We start from the raw sequence: 9,271 nt of genomic DNA, 5'->3' as shown, positions 1-9,271 counted from the left end.
GGTGGGCACCCCAGTAAGTAGGATGGGTGTAGAGTAGAGCTTCTCATCCTGGGCACTACCCACATTCTGGGCTGCTGTGGGGTCCTGTCCTGGGCGTTGTAAGATGTTCAGCAACCGCCTAACCCAGATGCCCGTAGCACCCCTTTCAGTCGTGACACAAAAATGCTTCCAGACGTTTCCAAATATCCCTTAGGGGTAAAATCACCCCTGATTGATCACCAGTGGCCTAAAGGGCAACCTTTGTCCTCCCAAGAGGTGAAAGAAGAGGGGAGGAAAGGGGCGCCTGGGTGGCGCTCAGTTGAGCGTCCGACTTCGGCTCAGGTCGTGATCCAGCGGTCCGTGAGTTCGAGCCCCACATCGGGCTCTCTGCTGTCAGCGCAGAGCCCGCTTCGGATCCTCTGTGCCCCTCTCTCCCTGCCCCTCCCCCACCCATGCCCGCTCTGTCTCAGAAATAAATAAACATTAAAAAAAGAAGAAGAAACGGAGAGGAAAGAGTGAAGCTCTTTGGGAGGTATGGCAGCTACCGCTCTCCGGACATTTGAATAGGACTCTGAGGAGATAACCGCACTGGCATCCCATTGCTTCTGGAGTACCCTTTTGCCCCTTTCCCCAGACATTCTTCCTCGGAATTAGAAGTCCTCGGCCTAGTGGCCTTTGACCCCAGGTGTCTGTCCCAGAAGAGCCCGCCTTGTTTTATGTCAGCTGTCCCGCCCTTTGCATGGAGAGTGCACCATCCACTTGAACCTCTGGCCGTCTCCCCGGTAACCTGCAGCTATCGTAGAGGGACTCCGGGCTTGTGGCAACGCCATGGGTAACTCTAGGATCCATTCACCTGGGAAAGACACAACGCAGAGAGCAGCCAGGGGAACCCGACTTTTACCTCCATAATTCCACCAGGCAGGGGGTCACCCCCCACCCTTCCCCACCTGGGGAAACTCAGACCTGAGCACCATGGAGTCCTCCCTGATTTGTGTCCCGCTCAGGCCCTTCCCATTAGATGGGTGTCCTCTAAAAGGCCCCAACCATGTCTTTGCCTCTGAGAGTATTGTCATGTGTATTTCACCTTGTCTGGATTCTCAAAGCTGATGGTGCAGAGTTGACCACCCCCCCAACCTTGCAACCACGCTGGCCCAGCTACAGAGGCCAAGGAGCGTCTTAATCCCGTCCCAGGAATGTTTGCCTGATCTCAGCCCTCACCCTGGCTCTGGAGCCCCACCATAGCCCGAGCCCTCTGTGCTATACCAGCCCCTTGCTGGGGACAGGGGACACAGGCTCTGTAAACTTGAACCAGAATAAAGGATCTGAAAAACGTGACCCCCAGGCACACAATGCCACCCCTCCACACATCAACTAGCTTCATTTGTCTGTATTCCCGTCTAATCCTTGTTATGCACAAACATAGCTTGCATGCTTATTAAGGTATAAATACAACGATGTGTCCGCCTTTTCCATAGTTAATGTCCTATCATGAGCATTTTCCACTTTGCTTTAAAAATTACCATTTTAATGACCACCTAAGCTTCCATAGAGCGGTTATAAAATTCCTTACTTAACTGTTTTCCTAAGATCTAGTCTTTTTCTTTTTTCCCTATTAAAGTTAATTCTGCAATTAACATTCAAGATCTTCCAGAATTCAGAATTTTTTTTCGTCTAAATGATTTCCTTGGGACGAAACCCCAGAAATAGAATTGAGTTCAAGGACGTACGTGTGTATATGACTTTGATATAGATGGCTGATTACCCGAAGGGGTGCCCCCGTGACCTTGGGACAAGCAGTGTCGGAGTCATTATTTCGTCACGACCGTGCCATTGCTTTTACGTCCTTCATGGGATCATATTATTGATCATTACTTTCACCTGCATCTCTTTGATTACTATTAAAAGCAAGCATTTTCCCTAAATGAATTTTAGTATCAGTGGCTTCACGGAAAGGACAGAGGAGGGGGTTTATGTCCCAAATTCTGCTTCAAACCACTCCGAATCCCACGTTAGACATGAAAGCATTCTGTCCAAAGCCTTCCTTGGGCTCCCCACTACCTGTATGTTTTATCCTTGCTCTTTTGTTCCTTCCGACACCTCACCCTCACCCCCCTGGGTGACACCTCCTTACTGCCATCTTTCTCTTGTCTGTGGAACCTCAAGTTCTTCGGGCGTTTATCACCCACAACAACTCAGCTTTGCTCAATGCCACACAGGTGCAAATGCCCCAGAGGTAAAAGAACCAGCAAACACAGAGGGCGGTTGGCAACAGACCAGCACCCACTGGGTGGCACCCTTCACGATGGAGGTTATCGCTGATGCTTCTGGACAAACAGAGGGCGGTCCAAAGAATTCTGGTGAAGAAGATGTTCTACACCTCATCATAAGCTCCCGTCTCGGAAGATTATCTGAGTAGACGCCTTCCTCACACACCTCAGGCACCACATGTGGAATCCGTACGATGCTTCTGCTGGATCTGATAATGTTTTCCTTCTTCTAGATGGAGACCTGATAATGTTTTCCTTCTTCTAGTTGTGACACAAACAGCAGCAGCAATCACAATACTATTAGCTGGCTCTTCAATAGCTCGTATTACATGCCAGGGAGTGCTCTAAGCATTTCCCATTTACTAACTCACTCAATCGTCACTGGAAGCGTACGAATTAAGTATGAGAATTACACCCAGTATACAGGTAAGGAGACTGAGGAACAAAGATCACCGGAGCTGGAGTCCGTTCAGAGGCTCTGTGCGTGCGCTGTGAGCCTTGCAGGATGCTGAGCCCGGAGGGGAGAGGGGAGTGTGTGGGGCTAAGCAGCCCCTCCGACTCCTCGCTCCATCCAGACACAGGCTGGCTCTGTGGCCCACTCTTCACGCGAGGCCGTTCGGAAGGAACATTCCATTCTGGGACACGGGTTCCTCAAACACGCTAGGGTCCTGTTTCTTTTTTGTTGGCCAGTGTCAAGGTCAGAGGAGACGTGGTTGGATAGTTGGTCTTAGTCAATGACACACGGCAACCGTGTCTTATGCTCCTAATGCTCCCTCAAAAATCAATCCCATTGGCATTAGTAGAATGTTCTCATTAAAAATATATGAGACACGCTGAGTGGCACATGGATGGGAAATAGACATGAAACGAAGTCAGTGAAGGCACTGGGTCTACTCTTTACTGATTCCCATTTCTCTCCAAACTCTCAGGCCCCCGCTCTGATTCTCCCTGATTAACTACTAGCTATTAGTGCATAATTAGCAGCATCGCTGTCCAAGTGACAGCACCATATATCAGCAGGGACACCAGCCTTGGCGTGGCATCTCAGCCGTGGCGCCCGGGACGGCTCCCTCAGCATCTCTGAGCCTCATGCTTCTCCTCCATGAAATGTACGTGATCAGACCTCTCCTCTCTGCTCTCCGGGCTCTCGGAGACCCGCGCGAGGGCATGCCTGCCTGCCCCCCGCCCCTGCCTCCACCCTCGCTAATTCTGGGACTCGTGCACTTGTCCCTTTCCTTGTCAGTCAAGTGGGGATGAGAGTACGCGGCTGAGTAGGGGAACTAGGGAGTAATGGATGTAGACATAGTTTGCGAACCCCAGTCTGCGTAAGGGCTGCTGCCTCTGAGTAGCTTTGCAGATGAAAAATAATGACTAAGGAAAGGGTGGAGATCTTCTGTTCTTATGGTATCCTTTTTTTGCACCCCAAAGATGGTGTGAAGGTTGCCCTACCCCATTCTTTCCTCCTCTGCTGAGAGACTTTGGACACGCCCCAGGATTCATCTGCGAAGGGACGCAGAGGGACCACAACAGCCCCATCCAACGTCAATGACACAATATTAAAGGATAAACTTCAATGTGAGCGTGCTATGTGGGCTTCCGTTGGCTTATTCATACATCAGGGCCGTCCACGCTGTGTGAGCTGTGACATTTCCAGTCTTCCAGAAAGCGGACATTAGTGGGGAGGTGGAGTGACACCTTCACAGGACAGTCACCCTATGAGAGAAGCGGGGCTGGGCCAGGAAAGTCTGAGCCAGTGATACAGGTCCAACAAAGTCTCCGCCCAGCCAGGTCCTGTCTTGGAGGGGGGAGTAATGCTCTCCCGTCTGCCCCCACAGCTGTACACGTCCTAATCCCCAGGGAATATGCTTTCCTCCATGCTGAAAGAGACTTCGCAAATCTAAGTTAAGGATCTCGAGATGGGGACGTTATCTCGGATTGTCCAAGTGGGTCCTGGGTAATCACAAGGGTCCTTATGAGAGGGAGGCAGGAAGGTCAGAGCCGGAGAGGATGTGATGATGCAAGCAGAGGTCAGAGAGAGAGAGAGAGTGAGAGAGAGATTAGGATGCTATGATGTTGCTGCCTTGGGAATGAAAGAAGGGGCCATGAGCCAAAGAAAGCAGGTGGCTTCTAGAAACTGGGAAAAACAAGGAAATAGATTCTCTCCATTTCCACAGCCTCCAGAAAGAACCCAGCCCTGTATACCTTTTTTAGTCTTCTGATACTCAGAACCGTAAGATAATAAGTTTGTGTGGCTTTAAGCTGCCAAGTTTGTGTTAATTTGCCATAGCAGTCATAAAACACTAACAGAGTATCAAGCGGGACATCTCCACGGTCGCCATACTGCCTATAACAGCAGTAACCTTCAGGCTCTGCACAGATACCCGGTGAAGAAGTTGGCGAGCCTTAAGTGTTTCCTTTCCCAAGGCACTGAAAAAAATGTCCAACCTCAGAGAGTCTGGGAGCTTCACAGACATAAAATGCAGGCACTTTGACAGGCCTGGGTGGCAGGACTAGTGCTGAGCTGCATGGCCCGTCTTGCACAGACCAGCGTGTGGCACACAGCGGGCCTCAGCCGCTGTGTAAATAAGGAAAGAAGGAAGAGACAGAGGGAGAGAGCAAAAAGGTGTACCTCGGGAATTTGGGCCCTAAAATCCCAGCGACTCTGTGGCCTACGTTTCCTACCTAAGGTTATCCCACGTGTCTTGTCCAGATTCGATTTGATTTTTTTAAGGTTTTTTTTTTTCATCTTTATTTATTTTTGAGAGACAGAGTGTGAGCAGGGGAAGAACACAGAGAGAGAGGGAGACCCAGAATCCGAAGCAGGCTCCAGGCTCTGAGCCGTCGGCACAGAGCCCGACGCGGGGCTCGAACCCATGAGCCGTGAGATCGTGACCAGAGCCGAAGTCGGACGCCCAACTGACTGAGCCACCCAGGTGCCCCTCGATTTAATTTTTATTTGTTGGGTTCCTAAGTTCAACCCCTGAACATGCATTCTAAAATGTATCCCTTTCCAAATTCCGTCTCTGAACACAGTCCCGGAACGTCCAGACTCCACATGTTCCTGGATGCACCTCCTTCTCCCACACGGCCCCTGTCGTCTACCTCTCCTCCCCCTGCTCTGCGTGCTTGCTTTTCTGTGGGCTCCGTGGGGCTTCCCCACTGAAGCCACCTCCCAGCCCCTGAAAGCATAACCCCCACTGGATGGTGCTTCGCTGCCAGAGTTCGGACGCAGAACAGCCCGGAGCTTCTGACCAAGGGAGAGCTGAGGTTGACCTTGATATGCTACAACTCCAGGAAAGATTGCGGGTCAGCACCAGAGCACAGAAGGAGTCAAGGGGCAGGAGGCGAAGGGGGAAATCCTGGGCCATACGTTCCCGGCAGAGGCAGCTGGACAGGATCATGGTGAGCATGGCCCTGGGGAAAGGGAAGGTCTTTCCCAGGATGGGGAGCCACGTTAAGGCCTCCCTGTGACTGGGTTTCCAATCGGAACATAACACAAGCAGCGGTCTGATCTTATAGGATCCTATAGAGCTCATAACTGCAACACACTCAGTGCGGCACAAACACCATCCAGAGAGTCATCGCCTGTTAAAACCTGATCGCTGGGAGCTGCCTTGTTGAAAGTTTGAAAAGGCTAACGCCGTCCCTGGGCTGATGTGATGGCACTTTTTGGGGCACAGCAGGCTGAGGACAGGGACGCTCACCTGCCACCCACCCACCCAAAAGAGGTCATCCGCTGCCTTAGTTACGGCCCGTGGTTTTCTAAAGCTCACCTTGGCTCTGCGTTCTCCAAAGTTGTAATCAGTACAAGTCAAACTGCATGAGATGTTCGATGAAACCTGGACGCCTGAGGCCATTTTTTTCCCATTCATGTGTGTGATATTTCCCATCACACTATAGGTTCAGTTTGAAAGTTCAGCATGCAAATGCTGTTTCATTGATTCATTCATTCATTCATTCATTCACTCAGTGATCAATTCAACAGTTGGGGTCCACTGTGTGCCAGATACCAGGGATAGTGAGAGAATCACAAGAATGAGCATGGTCCCAAAGAGCTTGCAGTCTAGAAAAATGGACAGACACATAAACTGAGTGCAACGCAGTGAGATACTTGTTCTGACAGGTGCGTACCAAGGGACCCTGTACCCAGAAACAATGACAACCAACTCTGCCTGGAGCTTGGGGGTTGCTGAGAAAGATTTGAAGATTGGACAGCATTTGAGCTGAGGAGAAAAAACATGGAGGACGGGCTGGCGTGGTCTGGAAGTTTGACATGTCTTGGGCTCTGGCTGTCCAGGAGAGGAGCCGGGGAGGGGCCGGTAGGTGAAGGGGTCTCAAGGGTCACAGCAAAGAGCTTGGCTTTATCCTGTAGGCGGTGCAGAACGTGTTGGGGACCACTTAGTGGAAATCACATTCTCATGAAAACCAATGGATTTTGCCAGAGTCAGTCTTCTGCTTTACCTGAGATGAATGTGCTCTTTCCTGTAATATTAGAATTCTTTATTATGAGAACAAAATTAACAGAGGGTCGGATATATGTGTGAGAAGCTCAGGAAATGATCAGGCATAGAGAGACACAGGTTTTGGAATCATCCAAATATATATATATATATATATATATATATATATGGATATATATATATATTTTTTATATATACACAAATATAAATATACATATACATATATATAAATATATTTTTTTAATTGAGGCTGTTCCAATGGATAAGCTCACCTAAAGAGAATTTATTTGAAAAAGTGAGAGAAGAGTCTTGAGACATAACAAAAATATAAAATACCTCGTAATACACTTAACAAAACGTGAGGACATGTCATAGAAAACATTATAAAAATTTGCTAAAGGACATAAAAGAAATTTAAGATATAAAGCCTCAGTCAGTAATTAATTCTCTGCCCAGTTAAGTCCATTCCATCCAAATTTACAGCAGAATTAACTTTTAGAATTTGATTTAAAAAAACAAACAAACACACAAATTCTAGGGGCACCTGGGTGGCTCAGTTGAGCATCCGACTGTTGATTTCGGCTCAGGTCATGATCCCAGGGTCGTGGGGTCGAGGCCCTAACACTTGTTCTCTCACTTCTTGGAAGACTTTGCCCTCAGATATCACCTCCATTGGTCTCCATGACTTGTCTAGTGCGGTGACCCAACCCCCTGCTCCTGAGAAGTCTGAGCCCTCGATAATCACACTTCTCAGACGGGGTGGCTGCCCGTATTTGTCCACAGTCACAACTGGTCAAGGTAGCACCAAGAGGTACCCAAGTGGATCACATGAGTCCTGTACCCTTTCCCCCTGACCCCACTGTGTAACCAGGGCTATACCACCAAAGAGGGAAGAGAGAGAGAGAGAGAGAGAGAGAGAGAGAGAGAGACTGATTGAGGCTTGCAAAAATGTAAAACAATACCTCTCTCCTTTTCAATAATTCATTTTGGAAAATGGAGCCCTTTTTTATAGAAAATGTATCATTCGTGTTAACATGTAATAGTTACATGGCGTTTATTTTTCAATGATTTGGTAACGAAATATTTCAAATAGTTCTCAGTATTAATTTCTAATAGGGGAATATCAGTAGGTAGAACACACATAAAGCAAAACTTCCTTGAAGTCTTCACGAAGGCTCAAAAATGCAAAGGAGTCTTGAAACCAGAAATTTTAAGAACCATTGATCTGAAAGAGTAAATGCACTGGAATAGTCAAGACGTTTTTGAAAAGGAAGAGTAAGAAAGAGGAATGTTCCCTGGTCGATTTTAAACCACATTATAATAGAAAGCAACAGTGTGAGGCTGGCAACAGAAAACACACACTTGGTCCAGAATATATGCAAACCTCCAGTGTACAGATGAGAAGCATTTCAAATCGGGGGGATGGAGAGAAAGATTGTGTAATAAGTGTTTATAAGTTTTAAATACCATAAAAAGTTACAAGACAAAAATAAAATGTTGAGAAAATATTTGCAATGTATTTTCTCAAAGGTTGATAATCTAATGAATATGTAAAGAGCTCCCAATAATTAATAAGCAAAAAGAGACTCACAGGATTAAGAGGGTAATGGGGTAATTCACCAAAGAAGTTACGCGAAGCCCTAACAAATGCATGAAAACAATGTTGTTCTCATTCGCAGCAAAGAAATAGCATATTTCAAATCAAATACCATTTTGGTTGATTGTATTAGCAGAGAATTTTACTCTCTAGCCCTGGAAACAATCTGGGGACATCAGCACTTTGATCATTATTCTCAGGACTTAATGGATTCATCTTTTCTGAAAAACTCTTGGTCAAGATGTAGCAAATCATCTTAAAATGTGCATATTTCTTGACCAGGAACTTTCATTTTGGAGAGTTCAGCCTGGCAACAGAACCCAGCAAATGCACACAGACTGTAGAAGAATGCTCCTTCCAACATTGTTTTTACTAGGGAAAAATTAAAACCAACCTAATAGTCAACCATTAATACGGGGTCATGGCAATAAGAGCTGATGTAATCTCACCATAACATACTGTGCAGTCACTAACAATGACAAGGACCCGTGGAAAGATGCCCGTGACAAACCGTTGGCTGAAAACAGTAGATTATAAATTAATACGTATAGTACGAACCCATGAGTGGGGGACATCGCCAGCATTCACCAGTATGTGGCCTTCCTCCTCTTCTGGGCGTGTGGAAAGTCATACTTTTCAGTTTCATTGAAGTTAAGTGGAATCATAGGACTAGTTCTGGCCAACAAAACACGTACAGGACTGACTTGTTTCATTTCTGGGCCGAGGCAGGAAAACGCCTATGCCTGACTGTCCAGTGCCTTTACCCCTTCCCGCAGCAACCGAGAAGGCCACGCGGTCCAGACAGTGCGGTCACAAGACAAGAGTCTCCGGTAGCTTGGCTCCGAGAATGGCTGAGCAGAGCAGAGCCGCTGCCAATCTGCGTTGGAAAAGCATGAGGAATAAATCTTCGTTTTATTAAGCCACTGAGAATCCAGAGTTAATTTATTGCTGCAGTAAAACTTAGCTAA

General features: G+C 47.5%; 1 long non-coding RNA gene across 1 annotated transcript; it reads right to left on the bottom strand.

Moving 5' to 3' along the window:
• Positions 1–483: 483 nt before the first annotated feature.
• LOC147580496 (uncharacterized) lies at positions 484–9,069 on the bottom strand. Its single transcript, XR_015252990.1, has 3 exons — positions 8,862–9,069; positions 6,020–6,309; positions 484–832 (listed from the first exon to the last, which is right to left on the bottom strand). It is a non-coding gene; the product is annotated as an uncharacterized LOC147580496 (long non-coding RNA).
• Positions 9,070–9,271: the final 202 nt, after the last annotated feature.

This window comes from Puma concolor, chromosome B3 (assembly GCF_028749965.1).
Source record: "Puma concolor isolate L17-30 chromosome B3, mPumCon1.1.hap2, whole genome shotgun sequence".
Classification (NCBI taxonomy): Eukaryota; Metazoa; Chordata; class Mammalia; order Carnivora; family Felidae; genus Puma; species Puma concolor.
This window is presented reverse-complemented; position numbering and strand designations above follow the sequence as displayed.